Source organism: Aotus nancymaae, unplaced genomic scaffold (assembly GCF_030222135.1).
Source record: "Aotus nancymaae isolate 86718 unplaced genomic scaffold, 86718_ANA_hifiasm-v0.15.2.pri h1tg000010l, whole genome shotgun sequence".
Lineage (NCBI taxonomy): Eukaryota > Metazoa > Chordata > Mammalia > Primates > Aotidae > Aotus > Aotus nancymaae.
This window is the reverse complement of record NW_026988421.1, coordinates 31,053,169-31,070,634: the sequence shown is the minus strand read 5'-3', so window position 1 is coordinate 31,070,634 and position 17,466 is coordinate 31,053,169. Positions and strand designations below refer to the sequence as shown.

The window sequence follows — 17,466 nt, the reverse complement described above, 5'->3', positions numbered from 1 at the left end:
GAGTCTTACTCTGTTGCCCAGGCTGAAGTGTAGTGGCACAGTCTTGGCTTACTGCAACTTCTGCCTGCTGGGTTCAAGCAATTCTCCTGCCTCAGCCTCCCAACTAGCTGGGATTACAGGTGCCTGCCACCACGCTCAGCTAATTTTTGTATTTTTACAAAATTTTTTGTAATTTTTGTATTTGTAGAGATGGAGTTTCACCATGTTGGCCAGACTGGTCTTGAATTCCTGACCTCAGGTGATCCACCTACCTCAGCCTCCCAAAGTGCTGGGATTACAGGCATAACCCACCATGCCCAGCCACATCGATTCTTAAAAGCAGCGAACTTTTCCAATCTGTGGTCACAGAGAGATGTGACTACAGAAGGGTCAGTGAGAGAACCACAGAGATGGCAGCATGAAAACATGGCCCATCATGTCTGGCTTTGAAGATGGAGGCAGGGGGTTACCAGCCAAGGAATGTGGGTAGCCTCTAGAAGCTGGAAAATGCAAAGAAATGGATTCTTCCCTAGAGCATCCAGGAAAGCTTATACCTTGATTTTAGCCCTGTGAGATTTTTGTCAGATTTCTGACCTACAGCATTGTAAAATTAAAAATTGCATTTCCAACAGATGAAAGGCTGAAGAAATTGTGTTTTGTACAGCAAAAGAATGATCAACAAAGTGAATAGACCTCACAGAATGGGAGAAAGTATTTGCAAATTATCTATCTGATAATGGATTAATAATCAGAACATATAAGGAGCTCAAACAACTCAGCAGAAAATATTTAACAACCAATTTTTTAAATGGGCAAAAGATCTGAATAGACTTTTTTTTTTTGAGACAGAGTTTCGCTCTTGTTGCCCAGGTTGACTGCAATAGCGCAATCTCAGCTTACTGCAAACTCCGCCTCCCAGGTTCAAGCAATTCTCCTGCCTCAGCCTCCTCAGTAGCTAGGATTACAGGCACCTGCCACCACACCCAGCTAATTTTTGTACTTTTAGTAGAAATGGGGTTTCACCATATTGGCCAGGCCGATCACGAACTCCTGACCTCAGGTCATCTTGGCCTCCCGAAGTGCTGGGATTCTTCAAAGAAGACAAACAAATAGCAAACAGGCATATGAAAAGGTGCTCAACTTCACTGATCATCAGAGAAATACAAACCAAAACTATAATGAGATATAATTTCATCCCAGTTAAAATGGCTTATATCCTAAAAACAGGCAATAACAAATGCTGGCAAGGATGTGGAGAAAGGGGAACCGTTGTACACTGTTGGTGGGAATGTAAATTAGTACAACCACTTTGGAGAACAGTATGGACATTACTCAAAAAACAAAAAATCAGAACTATTATGTGATTTAGCAATTCTACTGCTAAGTATTAATATATACCAAAAAGAAAGGAAATCAGTAGATCAAAGAGATATCTGCACTCCCATGTTTATTGCAGTGCTATTTACAATAGCTGTATTAGTCAGTTCTCACACTGCTAATAAAGACATACCCAAGACTGGATAATTTATAAAGGAAAGAGGTTTAATCAACTCACAGTTTCACATGGCTGGGGAGGCCTCATAATCGTGGTGAAAGGCAAAGGAGGAGCACAGGCACATCTTACATGGTGGCAGGCAAAAGGAACTTGTGCAGGGGACCTCCCATTAGATCTTGTGAGACTTATTCACTACCATGAGAACAGTATGGGGAAACTACACACATCCATGATTCAATTATCTCCACCTGGCCCTGCCCTTAACATGTGGGGATTATTACAATTCAAGATGAGATTTGTGTGGGGATCCAGCCAAACCATATCAACAGCCAAGATTTGGAATCAACCTAAATGCTCATGAACATCCAATAGGTAAAGAAAATGTGATACATGTACACAATGGAGTACTATTCAGCCATGAAAAATAATGAGATCCTGTCATTTACAACAACATGGGTGAAACTGGAGGTCCTTACGTTAAGTGAAATAAGCCAGGAACAGGAAGACAAACTTTTCATGTTCTCACTCATTTATAAGAACTAAAAATTAAAACAATTGAACTCATGGAGACAGACAGTAGAATGATGGTTACCAGAGGATGGGAAGAGTAGTGAGTGTGTGAGTGGGTGTGAGGAGTGGGGAAAATATAGTTAGATAGGATGAATAAGATCTAGTATTTGACAGCACAATGGGGTGACTACAGTCAACAGCAATTTATTGTACATTCTAAAATCATGAAAAGACTGTAATTGGAATGTTTATAACACAAAAAAAGGATAAATGTTGGAGGTGATGCCCCATTTAGCCTGATGTGAGATTATTGCACATTGTGGGCCTGAATCAAAATATCTCATGTCCCATAAATATACACAGCTATTTACCCACACAAATTTCGTAAACGAATTTTTAAATTGTGATTTATAGATAGAATATTATGCAGCCATAAAAAAAGAAGGAAATTCTGCCATTTGCAACAATGTGGATGAACTCTGAGGGCGTTATACTAAGTGAAATAAGTCAGACAGAGAAAGACAAATACTGTATGATCTCACTTATATGTGGAATCTAAAAAAACTGAACTCATAGAAAAAGAGAGAATAATAGTGGGGGCCAGGGGCTAGGGACCAGGGGAAATGAGGAGATAATGGTCCAAGGGAATGAACGTTAGTTAACAAGATAAATAAGTTCTGGGGATTTAATGTACAGCATAATGAGTATAGTTCATAATACAGATGTTCCTCAACTTACAATATTGTTACATCCTGATAAACTCACCATAAATTGAAAATATCATGTCAGAAATGCATTTAATACACCTAACCTACCAAACATCATAGCTATAGCTTAGCCTACCTTAAACATGCTCAGAACACTTACAGTGTTCTGATGCCTACAGTTGGGCAAAATCATCAAACACAAAGCCTATCTTATAATAAAGTATTTATTTAATATCTCATGTAATTTATTGACTATGGTATTGAAAGTGAAAAACAGACTGGCCAGATGAATATTAATGTACACATTAAGTTGAAAAATCATAAAGTTGAAAAATCCTAAGTTGAACCATCATAAGTCAGGTACTGTGTGTACTGTATTGTACACTTGAAATCTGCTGAGAGTAGATCCAAAATATTTTGGATGTATTGGAGAGGGTATCTGTGAAAATTCCTGAAGAATAGTGATCATTTCTTTTTTTTTTTTTTTTTTCATTTCCGTAGTTTCCGTTGCATCTAGGTCAACACCTGGTCCATGGCAAGTAATTTCTTATTAAGTGAAAGCTCCAAATGTGCCAACTCAGGAAGACTCTGTAAAGGAGCACAGAACAGTGCTTAAAGAAGAAGGAGAAGTTATATCCAGCTTGCCACTGATGTGGTTACACTCCGAACTCACTACCACCAAGGGTAAGAATTAAAACTTAAGTCTAGTGGGCTACCTCTTCCACCAACAATGTGACCTTCTCTTTTTGTGTGTAAGATATTGGGTCAAGGTGGGAATGGGGATTCAGATTAAATACAGGATTAGTTTCAGTTAATTTCTGAAGTCTTTTCAGAGCCTTTGCCAGCACTTGGGAACCTTCACCAAGATGCCCCATCTCCACTTCCTTCCCTGCTATTCTCACATGCCTCACCTGCTGTGCCCACCAAGGTCATGTACACCACCTCCAAGCAGTCGCCACAGAAGAGCCCAGAATCCCTGCTTTCCCACCCACCTCCCAGCTCTCCAAGGAGATCTTCCTTTCATCATCCAAGCAGCCAACCAAAGTGTTGATGCTAATCACTGAGGATGAGATACAATGATTCTTACGCTTTTGTGTGAAAGACATCCTCTGAGCATTAAGATGAAAATGCAGCTTTCTGGATCTACCCACAGAGGAGGTCTTAGAAAGAGAAGGGACTCTAGAATCTCCTAACAAATTCCCCTAGAAGATTCTGATGTAGATGATCCAAAGATCACTCTTTCAGATGAAGTGATCTAGGTTTTGACCCTGGACCACAGGTTCTTAACCTGACAGTTTACAAATTCCCAAGGGATCTGAGGACCAAATCCAGGTCCTCAGTTAAGTGCATGAACTTAAAAAGGAAAAAATATAGGCATACCTCGGAGATACTGTATATCCTGTTCCAGACCACTGCAATCAAACTAATGGTGCAATAAAGTGAGTTAAACAATTTTTTTTGCTTTCCCAATGCATATAAAAGTTATGTTTACATTATATTATAGACTATTAAGTGTGCAAGAGGATTGTACATACCTTAATTTTAAAATATCTTATTGCTAAAAAAATGCTAACAATCATCTGAGCCTTCAGCAAGTCATAATCTTTTTGGTGGTAGAGGCTTTTGCCTTGACATTGATGGGCCTTTTGACTGATCAAGGCAGTGGCTGCTGAAAGCTGGCATGGGTGTAGTGATTTCTTTAAAGAAGACAACAAGCAAGTTTGCCATATCAATTCACTGTTCCTTTCACAAAAGATTTCTCTGTAGCCTGCAATGCTGTTTGATAACATTTTACCCGTAGTAACTTCCTTCAAAACTGGACTCAATCCTCCCAAATCCTGCCACTGCTTTGTCAAATAAGCTTATGGAATATTCTAAATCCTTTGTTGTCATTTGAACAATGTTCACAGCATCTTCACCAGGAACAGATTTCATCCCAAGAAACCACTTTCTTTGCCCATCTATAAGAACCAACTTGTTATCCATTCAAGTTCTATCCTCAGATTGCAGCAGTTCAGTCACAGCTCCACTTCTAATTCCAGTTCTCTTGCTGTTTCCACCACATCTACAGTTATTTCCCTCACCGAAGTCTTGAACCTGTCAAAGTAACCCATGAGGCTTGGAATCAGCCTCTCCCAAACTTCTGTTAATGTTGATATTTTTACCTCCTCCCATGAATCACAAATGTTTTAAACAGCATCTAGAATGATGAATCCTTTCCAGAAGGTTTTCAATTGACTTAGCACTGATCCATCAGAGGAATCACTACATATTGGCAGCTGTAGACTTACACAATTAATTCTTTTCTTTCTTTATTTTTTGCTCTTGTTGCCCAGGCTGGAGTACAATGGTGTGCTCTCGGCTCACTGCAACCTCCACCTCCCAGGTTCAGGCAATTCTCCTGCCTCAGCCTCCCGAGTAGCTGGGATTATGGGCATGTGCCACCATGACCAGCTAATTTTTGCATTTTTAGTAGACATGGGGTTTCACCATGTTGGTCAGGCTGGTCTCGAACTCCTGACCTCAGGTGATCCACCTGCCCCAGTCTCCCAAAGTGCTGGGATTACAGGCGTGAGCCACCACGCCCAGTCAGTGTATTTCTTAAATAAGACTTGAAAATGGAAATTACTCTTTGATCCATGGGCTGCAGAATTGATACTGTGTTAGGCATGAAAATGATATTAATCTCCTTGTACCTCTCCATAAAAGCTCTGGGTGACGAGGTCACTGTCAATGAGCAGTAATATTTGGAAATGTGTTTTGTTGTTGTTGTTGTTGTTGTTTTTCTGAGCAGCAGATCTCAACTGAGGCTGAGGCAGGTGGATCGCCTGAGGTCAGGAGTTTGAGACCAGCTTGACCAACATGGAGAAACCCCGTCTCTACTAAAAATACAAAAAATTAGCTGGACATGGTGGCATGCGTCTGTAATCCCAGCTACTCAGGAGGCTGAGGCAGAAGAATTGCTTGAACCCAGCAGGCGGAAGTTACAGTGAGCCGAGATCACACCACTGCATTCCAGCCTAGGCAACAAGACTGAAACTGTCTCAAAAAAACAAAACAAAACAAACAAACAGAAAACCTCATGAACCAACCTCTGCTAGTATCCAACTTTTATTCTGGCAGCTTCCTCACCTCTCTGCCTTCGTAGAATTAAAGAGGTAGAGTCTCGCTCTGAATTTGGCTTTGGCCTAAGGGAATGTTGTAGCTGGTTTGATCTTCTATGCAGACCACTCAAAATTTCTCCGTATAACAATAAGGCTGTTTGTTTTCTTGTCATTTGTATGTTCACTGAAGTAGCACTTTTAATTTCCTTCAAGAACTTCCCCTTTGCATTCACAGCTTGGCTAAATGGGGCAAGAGGCCTAGCTTTTAGCCTATCTCAGTTTTGGACATGCCTTCCTCACTAAGCTTAGTCAAATTTCAAGCTTTTTGTTTAAAGACAGACATGGGACTCCTCTTCCTTTCACTTGAACACTTATGGGCCATGTAGGATTACTAATTCGCCCAATTTACATAGTGCTGTGTCTCAGGGAATAGGGAGGTTTGAGGAGGGGAGGGCAAAATGACCTGTCAGTGGATCGGACAGAATACATACAACATTTATTGATTAAGCTCAATAAATTTTGTGTGGCACAGTTCATAGTACCCCAAGACAATTACAATAGTATCATCAAAGATCACTGATTACAGATCACCATAACAGATAAAATAATAATCTAAAAGTTTGAAATATTGCAAGAATTACCAAAATGTGACCCAGAGACATGAAGTGAGCACACGCTTTTGGAAAAATGCCACCAATAGACTCGCTCAATGCAGGGTTGCCACAAGCCTTCCATTTGTTAAAAACACATTATCTGTGAGGCACAATAAAACAAAGTGTAATAAAATGAGGTTATCTGTGCATCTTTTTTATTTTTATTAGCTGTAACTAGATGTTAACATTTATTTCCTTCTTTACTTCCTTCCTTCCTTTTTTTCTTCCTTCCTTCCTTCCTTTTTTCTTTCTTTTTTGACACAGGGTCTCACTCTGTCACCCAGGCTGGAGTGCAGTGATCATAGCTCACTGTAGCCTTGACCTCCTGAGCTCTAGTGATCCTTTCACCTCAGCCTCCTGAATAGCTGGGACAACAGGTACGTGCCACCATGCCCAGCTAATTTTTTAATTTTTATTTTTTGTACACATGGTATCTTGCTAGGTTGCCCAGGCTGGGCTTGAACTCTTGGGCTCAAGGGATCCTCCCATCTTGGCCTCCCCAAATGCTGGGATTATAGGCATAAGCCACTGCACCCTGCCTAGCATTTCTTTCTTCTAAAAGTCTTTTGATATAGGCAACAAACCTGGTAGTATTAGTAGTACCTGTGACTCTGCCACCAGTAGAAATCATTGATATTGTTAGAGCACATTACTGCTACTGCAGATACCTTGAAATTCTATTTACATTCATCAGTGCTTTAAAATTATGGTTGTTGTTTAGATAGACCTGCTACTAGATTTTGTTATTTAATCAAATAATAAAAACTTTGTATATTACCATATCATTATTTTTAAAAAAATATTTTGATAATTGCATTTTAATATTATTGATTTCTTTTTGTGATCTATGTATTTTATTTTATACATTTAAAAATACTATCCTAGGGGGTGTCAATAGGCTTCACCAGACTGCCAACTGAGGTCCTTGGCACAAAAAAAAAAAAAAAAAGTTTAAAGAGTCCTGCTCTAGGCCAGTTACACCAGAAAACAATTTCTGGCAACCCTGCTTTCTGGTTTCTTTCTCTTGTTTCTCCCTAAAAGCCAACCTTTCAGCCAGGTGGTAGACTGCACCAGAATTACAGAGTTCTCAGGGATAAAGAGGGAGCCACTCTGGGCATGGACTGTGTCCTGAACATGTTTTTGGCAAGGGTTAGGAGAGGCTGGGTTCTCCTGCAGCTTCCCTGGGCCTGGACAACTTGTCCCTTTGTTTTCCCAATCAAACTGAGCCACCCTTTCTAGTTCAAAATCCATTGTTTAATATCAGTATTGACTTGAGGGGTTAAGAAAACCACTCTATAGATGAGCAGAAACTTCCTGGAACCATTCACAAAATACCCTTCAGAAATAGAAACTCGGAGAAGTGGAGAACTAGGACTGCCCACTCTGTGCCAGCACCGTCATCCCTATTTGATTTCATATTTACAGGCTGGCCCAAGAATAAATAGGGTGGCCATATCATTTTGGAAAGAGAGACTAAAGAAGTAAGGCCAAACAAGCCGGCCAGACGCCTGCCTTGGGTTCATGGGTGTTTGGGCAGTGCCCACCAATTACAAGTCCCTCCGCTTTATAGACTCCTAAAGTAGCTGCTGAAAGCATTATCCAGTTTATAAATGAGAAAGAAGCCTGAACACAAGCATCCTGGTGGTTGGGCTGGCAGCTCCTGCTAAGAGTTTATCTCTGCATCCACAGCCGGAAAGGAATCGGCATTCCTAGGCTTGTGACTTAAAGAAAATTAATGACTGAGCCAGACACGTCCTAAGGACCCCCTACCCTCGCAGTCCTAACACTCGGGGCGAGATTTCTAGGTTAGGGGGAATGCCCCATCTTCTGGCTTTGGGTAAGCCTGGGATTTCTTAGAAGGTTGCGGGGCCAATCAGCGGCCATAAATCTTAGAGAACCTTCACCGTTTTACAAGGGGAGTTCGCAGGGGCTGCCCTTCTCCCTCACGCAGTCTATTTACAACGCCGAAATCTCCGTGTTAATGGATCTACGATAATGGTGTTTACTTTACCGCGATAAAGCGCTGGGCTTCCTGGGGGAGAGGCTGTAAAATGTTCTGGGGGTAGGGATGGAAGGGGGCGCCGTAAAAGCGGGGGCTGGAAGGGCGGGGGCACCAGATTCTCCTTCAGGCTGGCGCCTCCGCCCTCCACACGCTAGGCCGGGCTGAGCAGCCCAGGCCTCGCGGGCGAGCACGGTTCCCACATAAATCACCAGCGCCAGAGTCTCGGGAAAAGGAGCATTTTTCATTGCTGCCTGCAGGGCAACTCCAGATCACGAACGAGAAACAGAAGTTGTCTTTAGATAAACGGTTTACCGGAGCGCGGGTTGTGGCAGCGCGTTCCGCAGAGCACAGGGCAACTCGGGTCTGGCGCTGCGCCCCCGCCAGCCGATCACCTCCTAGAGGCCCCCCAAGAAACTCAGATCCTCCCAAGGGCTGATCCCACGTCCTCCTGCCAGAGAGGCGATAGGAAGCCAAGCGGGAAGGAAAAGGAGAACTTCAGGGTCTGGAGAGACTGGAGAAGTGGTGCTCGCGAAAGCAAAACCCTCTCATAAACTCGAAAGACTTAACTCCACGTTTACCATTGGTGTAATCTCGAGCAAGTGACTTTACCCTTCTGAGTTTCAGGAACTTTCAGATGTAAAACAGAAAGTACTACCTTCTTAATCTGTGTTCAAAATTAACGTGAAATCAAATGAGAGTTGTATAACCCGACCTAGGAGGTTCCCTGAAGGCCCTGAAATTGTTGGCAAAGGGTCACGTGTACCATGCGCACTCTAATGGGGAGAGGATCCCAAGCGAGTGCTCAGACCACTCTGTAGACAGACTACATGGCTAGAATCCTGGCTCTACTACTCACTAGCTGTGAGATCTTGCTCGTAACCGAATCCTCCTGTTTTTTCTTCTGTAAAAAGGGATAATCGTTCCTAGGATTTTGTGGGGAGTAAAAGCGCTAGGCACGGTGTGTGGCACATAGTAAATGCTAACTAAATGATTATCTATGTTCACGCATCAGCCCCTATCCCTGTAGCAAAGACACTTGTCTCCAAAGTCAGTAATTCCAGGCCTAGTCTTTTCAAACTGAAGGCTGCCAAGATCCATGAAACCCTACGTTAATCCTGGGCGCCAGTGGGCAACTCTTCCATTGCCAAATGGCAGTCTTTCCACTGCGTTGGGTGGATGCTCAGGACGCGTTTTGTTCCAGGGCGAGCAGTGTGTGAGTGTGTGCGCATCTTGCGCCGGCGCTGCAGGGCCTCTCCAGCTCCCTGAGGTGCGCACTTTCTGGGCGGCAGCCCTTTGAGCGCAGTCCTAACCCCGCCGGCCGCCAGGCGCCCGGGGCTTGGCCCTAATCCGGATTTGGAGGCCGAAACAGTAAGCCGGCCGCCACCGACAGCGAGGAAATCAAAGCGGCCGCCATCCTGGTAGCCCCCGGTCTTGTTTACTTGTTGACGCGAGCTCACCCAAGCAAGACGACCTAGAGTTTGGTGTCCGCCTTGCGAGAAGAAGGGTAAGGGTCCCGGGAGCAGCCAGCCTCCACCCCGCTGGAGGCCAAGGTTTCCAATTGCGGCAGACAAGTTTCCTTCCCTTCTGAGGTCAGAGGTCGAGCCTGGGAGAGGCCTGCTCCCCCTTCCCACCAAGCCCACCCGGCGCGGTGTCCAGGAGCCCCGTTTCCAGCCACGCCTTCTTCTCCCCTCCTAGCTCGCTATCCATTAGTATAATCCTCTGTCCAAACACTGTGGCTGGAACGGCCAGACGTTTGGTGTAAACAGACTCGGGGGAACAATTCTAACGATATAAATAAAATAACCATTAATAGCGCAAATTGTTTGATGAACCGGAGGCCGAGCACCCGGGACTCCAGCCTCGCTGGGATTTGTGTACACAGCGTGGACGCCACGCATCTATCAGGTGAATCTGAGATTCTTGTCCCGGCTGAAATCTAAATCCAGCGCAGGTGAGGTCCCCTGAAGCGCGTCAACGGGGACCCGGCTCCTAACACGCACAGGCCGCGACACGCACGCGGCTCAGGACAGACGCACACAGTGAGGTCGCCGCGCGGCCGCAGCTCGCATTAACGTAACTGCCGGGGCCCGCCCCAAACAGAGGAACTAGGGTGAGCCTGGCTCTTCAAAAACTCTCGCTCCCCTGTGGCCAGACGCAGCCTTAAAGGGCGCCACCTGGTCACATCCACAGCCTCCGTGGGCGCAGGGACACAGAGCTCACACCCCAAACGGAAAAAGTCAGCCTCCACTTCTCCCGGGCTTCGTAATAATAAACCAACATTTATTTGGGCGTTTCTTGTGCCAGGCACCACGCTAAGTGCTTCACAGAGGTAATTTCCTTGAATCCTCAGGCGACCTAAGAGCTAGATGCTTCTAGTATTCCCAGTTCCACAAATCAGAAAAGCAGAAACCTCAGAGAGGTGACGGAATTTTCCTGGAGACTCATGGAGACAGAATTTGAATCCACAACTCTGCTCCAGGAAGCCCGCGGTGTCTACCCGAGAAGCAGCCACTTGCGCAGATTCCAGGGTGCCTGGCAGCCGAGGTCTGAAGCCTAGCTCCAGCGCATCCTCGGCCCCGCCGGGCCGCAGGGGGTTGCTTTCCAGTGGGAAGTTCCTACTTCTCCCGAGAGCCTGGGCAGAGTGGTCTGAGGGGTCAGGACAGAGGCAGGAGGGGAGCCTCCTCGGAAAGCCCTGTCACCTATTCCCAGGGACCCCGTAGTAGGCTCCCAGCGGGCCCTGCTCTGGCGTCGGGGTTGCAGAGGCCCCCCAGGAGAAGGCAAGCGAGTCCTCGGAGACAGTAGGTCAGCCCTGCAGGGGTCGCGGGGTGGGGGGTGGGGGCACTTGGATAAACGCCTCCTTGGGGTCGGATAGCCGGGAGTCATGGTTCCCCAAATCTGACTGGGGCGGGACGTTGCCACCCAGGCATGGAGCAGAGGCGTCCTGCACCCACTCTTTACTTGCTTCGTGACCTTGGACATATAATTTTATTCTGGTGCCTCAAAGTCTAACATGGGGCGGGGGGCGATGATACTTGTCTCCTAGGGATGTAGCGATCGGAAGAGACCTTTGTGTGGAACGCTTTGTTCACCGGTGGAACGTTTATTATCATGATCAGTGTTAACTTGACAATAGGCACCTCAGAAGGCGGGGACGAGGGCTGGCAGCCCCAGACAGAATAGAAAGGGAAGGACCGAGGTGGGGAGAAAGGAAACTGCTCTTGGGGGCGGAGGTGGGGGTACACGTAGGAGGGAAGGGGAGGGGGCTAGAGGTGGCTCCGCCCCACCGTCCGGTCGTGTTTATTTTCAAGGCAGCTTCCAGTCAATCCTGTCACCAGGGCACATTCTTTTCGGGGGCTGTGAACCACCGTCTGGGCTCTGCAGGAAGATTTGAGGAGGGGGAGGGCTGTCGAGTAGGGAGGAGGAATTCGCAGAGTAGAGAAAACTGCGTCTGGACAGGCAGTCCCTACGTCGCGCAGGGGAAGCAGAAGCGGGAAGAGAGGAAGCTGAGTGTTCAAGGCAAGAAATTTTAACAAACTTGGGCAATTTACCTCACCCTTCTGAGCCTCGGTTTCCTCCTCTGAAATGGTTATATTAATAGGGCCAAAGACAAGAGCTGTTGCAAGAAGTAGAAGCAGTAACAATGGCGGACACTTAGCAAGAGTTTGTAGCAGCCTGGCGATGTTCTGGGATCTTCATACCCAATGAGACAGGGAACTCTCCTAGCCCAGTAGAAGTCTCTTGACCATGGTCTGCCAGCTTATGTGGGGGCTGGGTGGGGCGGGGAGGCTCTTAACCTCTGAGCCCATTGATGCTTGTAGAACAGCCATGAACAGTAGCTAGTACTATCCATGTGGTTGTTGGTGGTGGGATTGTTAATGTTATTGTTGTCAGCTACATTATTTCTATTGCCATAGCCGCTCACTACCAACCCTAAAAGGTAGTCATCATTAACTCCTTTATGGAAAGGAAACAGGTTCAGAGAGGGTAAGTGACTTGCCTAAAGTCACACAGCAGGTGTGGGGCCAAGGAGAGAGATAAGAAACCAAGCAAATCCAGAGGCTCTCACCCACCGCAGAGGGAAAAGGAAAGAGGGCACAGCCTGGTGTAGGGCGAGGACTGGGTGAGAGAAGGACGCCCACCGTAAGGGTAGGTCCCCAGCAGCTGATTTATTTGCTTTCCAGCAGGGACGCTAATTGGGCAGATCTTTATCTCAACACGATAACAATGACAGGAGACCAGGGATTTGTTTACAGCAGCTAAAAATGATGCATTTGTGGGAGTGGGAAGCTGAATTGGAGGGCGGGTTTTGTTTGCAGCTTCTTTGGCTTCAGATGGTGGAGAGTGGCTATTGGGGAGTGGGGAGACTGAAAGGAGACTGCTGGTCATTCTGAGAGTATTTCCTAAAACTAATGATTAAGAGGATTAGTCTCCTTATTAGAAGACCTCAAAAAAGCACAAAATTTGATGGATAATTAATGCTTTTCTAAGTGGGAAAAAAGAGTGCCTGGGAACCCCACTCTCCAATCTCTGCTCAGCTAGAGGAGATGCTTGGCACCTCTGTGCCTAACAATCGCCTCTCACACGCACACCCCCAGCGCCACCACAAGAACCGTTTTCTCCTCGCATAGGTGTGGAATGCTCTGTAAGCGATTTTCTTCCATCATTTCCTTAATCCTTACGCCAGGCCTACAAAGTCCACACCGTTACTATCTTCTTTTGTAAGTGAGAAAACTGCCATTTAACGAGGTTGAAGGACTGGCTCAATGTCACAAGACTACAAAACCAGCAGGACTCCACACCTAGATCTGGTGGACTACAGGGCCCGTGCTCCAGCCCAAGACAGAGGCATGAGGTATGATTATGACTTAGAGAAAACACTGTCTCCCTGAGCCCCATACGGCAAACTCAACCTCCTCATCTGTGGGCTGTCCTTGCAGAGGAGGGTGTCACCAGGGCAACCCTTGTACATGAATGCTCAGGAGGTCTGTCTACAGCCACTCATGTACACGCTTACTGACTTGCCGGTTGTGGGAGGTATAAGATATTCACATCTGCTCACTCATGTGGGGGCACCATACATACACTTATATACACACCAGCCACCCTCTCTACTACACTACTGTGGAGGGCATGACACATGGAGTTTTTAAAAGTCTAAATTACAGAATATTTCAATGTAGTTTTATTACTTTCAAAAACACACATGGTCATTACAACTCTGGTAATAAAATCTATTCCCTCTTCTCTGACTACAGCTTAGACAGGCCTTTATGAAACCCCTTTGTACAAAGCTAATTGTAATGATCCCATAAATTGTCTTAGAGAAATAGTGCATCTGATAGTCATGGAAGTTAATTTTCATCTTGGATCATATAAACATGTATCTCCAAATCTCGTGTCACTACCAGTAATTCACATTATTGTGGGGGGAAAAAAGGAGGGAGGGAATTTAGAATGAGTGTTGGTCAGCCCTGCGGTAATGACCACATGATCTGAAAGATGAGAGCCCTAATGTGGAGTTTACATTTATGGGGAGTCCTGAGTGCTTTCTTTCCCATGCCCATCCACATGTGCATTCACTCATGTGTTCACACAGGAAAGCACTTTCCTCCTCACTCAAAAAGACAAGTCTATAGAAACATCTATGTCATGTCTCCATCTACCTACTGGAAACCTATATTTCTCAGGAGATGAAACGGCCACCAATCTCAAAAATATGGTTGCAGCTGGAAGGTAAAGGGTAGAGGGTGGCTGGCTGCCTGCCGTGCACCTGGGGAGCCCAGCTCCCAGAGAAGGCATGAGACTTAGTCTCCTCCCAAGAGGCCAGTGACTCAGTGCCCCCGCCCCCCGCAACTGGCCCCAGTTAGGGAGAAGGTAGGAGATTATTGGTGAACCCAGAGCAGCTGGAGTGCTCAGTCCTTGGCTGGTGTGAGAAGCCCGGACCCCACTCTCTTCTAGATTTGGCCCCTGCATTTTAAGGCAATCTCTGAAACACCTTCCAGTTGGGTTGATCTCAAGGTGATACAACCCTTAGTCTAAAGTGGGGTTGTTGGGTAAGAAGGCAGGTCAGTTTGCTCTCACCTGTGTGGTGTTGTGGTGGTGGGGCATTCCTGGTCTGGGAGCCCCCATCTGCTCTCAGGGGATGCCTGGAGCCCAGGCCTCACAGTCACCTCCAGCTCTGCTCCGGTTCTCTTCGGACTGCCACAATAGCAGGAAATGGAAGCTCCTCATGATCTGCCTAGAGTGGAGATTTCCATGGGGAGGGCGGCCAAGCCTGCCACCTGGAGCCCCACAGACCAGCTAGGGCATACTGCTGAGGCTATGAGGTAGTGATGGCCTGGGAGGTGGGAGAGGTCTTACCAGTTGGATCAGGGGACAGAGTAGCTTCCCTTTCACCAGCCCCAGGGGTGCATGGGCATTTTCCTGAGCAGCCCCTGAGAGTCAGAAATACAGGGGTGGGATGGGGGAAGGAGTGTGGGGCTCAGGAGTGGGGTCTTATTCAGTTAGTCTCACCCCACCTCCTGCAGCCCTCCTGTGCTGACCTGATTTCCTTCACATCAAACATCTGCAGGGGTCATGATCAAAAAACTGAGAGCATCAGAGTGGAGGGGTTAAGTAGGGAGGGAAAGGGGGAATGAAACAAGATAAGGGAAGAGTGAGAAAATGGGTAGGAGGGAAATGGGTGGGAAGGAGTGGAGACAGTGAGAAAGGAAGCTGAGGAGATGGGGGAGGAGGTGAGGAAGAAAGGAAGTGGGGGGAGTGTAGAAGGGAAAATGGGTGGCAGAGTAAAATGGGATTGTGAAAGAGGAAGGGGCCACGAGGGGGAAAAGACTGGCAGGAGGGAGTGGAGAAGGACTGCAGGGGGAAGATCACAAGCGGTTCTAGGGTCCCAGACTCAGAGGCTTTGCGCGGTCTCTGAATATGGCGAGCATCGAGAGGTAAGAAGGTCCTTGCCTCCGGTTGGCAGGAGCGCAGGGAGGCGGAGGGAAGTTGGAGAACCTAGAGGCATGTTCTAGGATAAAGGCCCAGCTTGTGCGGGCCAACCGAGTCTCCCTAGCCCTCTTCGCTAGGGCCCAGGGCCCTTGGCGGGAGGTTGGAGAGAGATGCCCAGGAAAAAAACCAGCACTGCCAGGCCCTAACTGCACGGGCTTGGAGACGCAGCGCCAGAGGCGGGCAGGGCACAGTGAGGGCTGAAGCCCTTACAGTCCTGCAACCTGGAGCCACCGAACCAGGGACCTCCGACCTGATACCCAGGCGAGGCTGCGAGGTCCAGAGCCTGGACCTGGCTCCTAGGGAGCGCCACTCCTGACCCCTGTAGCGTGCGTCCTGACGCATCGCGCCCGCTTGGTGCCTCGGCCCTCGCTACGGTTCTCTGGCTGATTCTGAGCAAGGCCAGCAGCCCATGGCCCAAGCCAACCCCCACATATCTGCAGGGTCAGGCGAGCCGAGCTGGGACTGCGCCGGGGCACTGCTGATGGCTGGGGGGTCCCTGCAACTTCAGGACCAAGGGCAATAAGGGGTTAGGCCCGCAGACCCAGCCATCCGCTGACGCAGCGAAGGTCTCGACGAATCTTGGGGATCGCTCTCCCAGTGCCGACCAAAGACCCAGATCTCCAGGCTGGACGCGGTGAGGACCGGATAAGACGTTAAACATGTTACTTAGAAAAGACTGCAGTAAACATTTCTTTCCAAGTGAGAAAGGTCTTTTTTGTTCCCAGACGGTGTGCCAACGTGACCCCCAGGAAATTTGGAGGAAGCTTTCTACGTCCTTGGAGGCCGAGATCCTGAGCGGGTGTTCGGTTGAGAGCAGACAGTTTGGAGTAGATAGCGCTGGAAGAAACACAAAGAATCTCTCTTGCTTCTTGGAACGCGAAACCACATTTCTCTCTCTTTCCCCTCTACTTACTGCTCAGCAATCCTCACGGAGCAGGCAGGAGCTCTGGTTCAAATGAATTAATTTGCCCAGGACTGTAGCCACTCTTCTGAAGTCAGATTACATTTTAAAAGGGTTATACACATTGAAATTTCGCTACAGAAAGCTAAACGCACGCTAGCAACAATAAAAAAATTAAGGAATGCATTCAGAATTCCAATTTAATCCTGAAGTTAAAACTGCTCACCGCACGCCCAAATAGCACACGCAAATAGTACAAACAAATGTCTGTATACAGACGTCCTTTTTTTCATGTGTTTTTGTTTGAAAAAATTTTGAATTGATTTCATTCAACAAAGATACAGTGTTTTCAACATTACTGTTTTATTGACAGAACTGGCTTTGTTAAAGAAAGTGTAATTTACATTTTTATCTTTAAAATTTTTGGAGGGGGCAGATCCACAAAGACAGCTGTAAAATTATCTCCCTGAGAAATCAAAAGTCACATTCTCAGCAAGGGCCTATAATTTACAAAGAACTACACAAATTACTGATTTTGGACAAATTTTCTCCCAGGAAAGAGAAATACTGGTTAATTTTGAAAACTCAATTCCAAATAAAATCTAGGAAAATTTGATATTCCTACAAACACATGCAAAACAAACTAAATACTGAAAACAGCATTTCAAAATCTCTTATGAAATTCCTTCAACAAGAAAAAAACTCTGAAGAAATTAGACCAGTTTAATGCCTTCTAGGACTCACCAACCCAGTTGACATTTCTTTAAAAGCCCAAAGTGTATTCACCCGTCTCGAAATTAAAATGCTATTGCTTCTGAATTGCTTTTTAAAAAAAAATTGGATAGCTTTCTAACATTCCTTAACTAAAAACCAAAGCAAAGCACACATGTGCGTGCGTGCACACACACACAAACGCACGCACGCCACAACCACCACCACCACTACCACCAACAAATTAACAAAAACCCATTTAGTGGCTCTCTCTCCTTCTCTCTTTCTCTCTCTCTTTCTCTCTCAAAAGTTGTCATTGAAAATGAAACTTCTAGGAAAGCAATTAAAAAATGATGAAAAGATTTCCCTGAAATGTTTTGGCTATCCGAGTTCATCAAAGGATAATTTTTC

The 17,466-nt window shown here is 46.3% G+C and overlaps 1 long non-coding RNA gene across 1 annotated transcript; it reads left to right on the top strand.

The window, feature by feature from the left end:
• Positions 1 to 11,791: 11,791 nt before the first annotated feature.
• On the top strand, positions 11,792 to 17,420 carry LOC135273990 (uncharacterized). Its single transcript, XR_010341758.1, has 3 exons — positions 11,792 to 11,966; positions 13,135 to 13,302; positions 16,169 to 17,420. It is a non-coding gene; the product is annotated as an uncharacterized LOC135273990 (long non-coding RNA).
• The last annotated feature ends 46 nt before the right edge of the window (positions 17,421 to 17,466 follow it).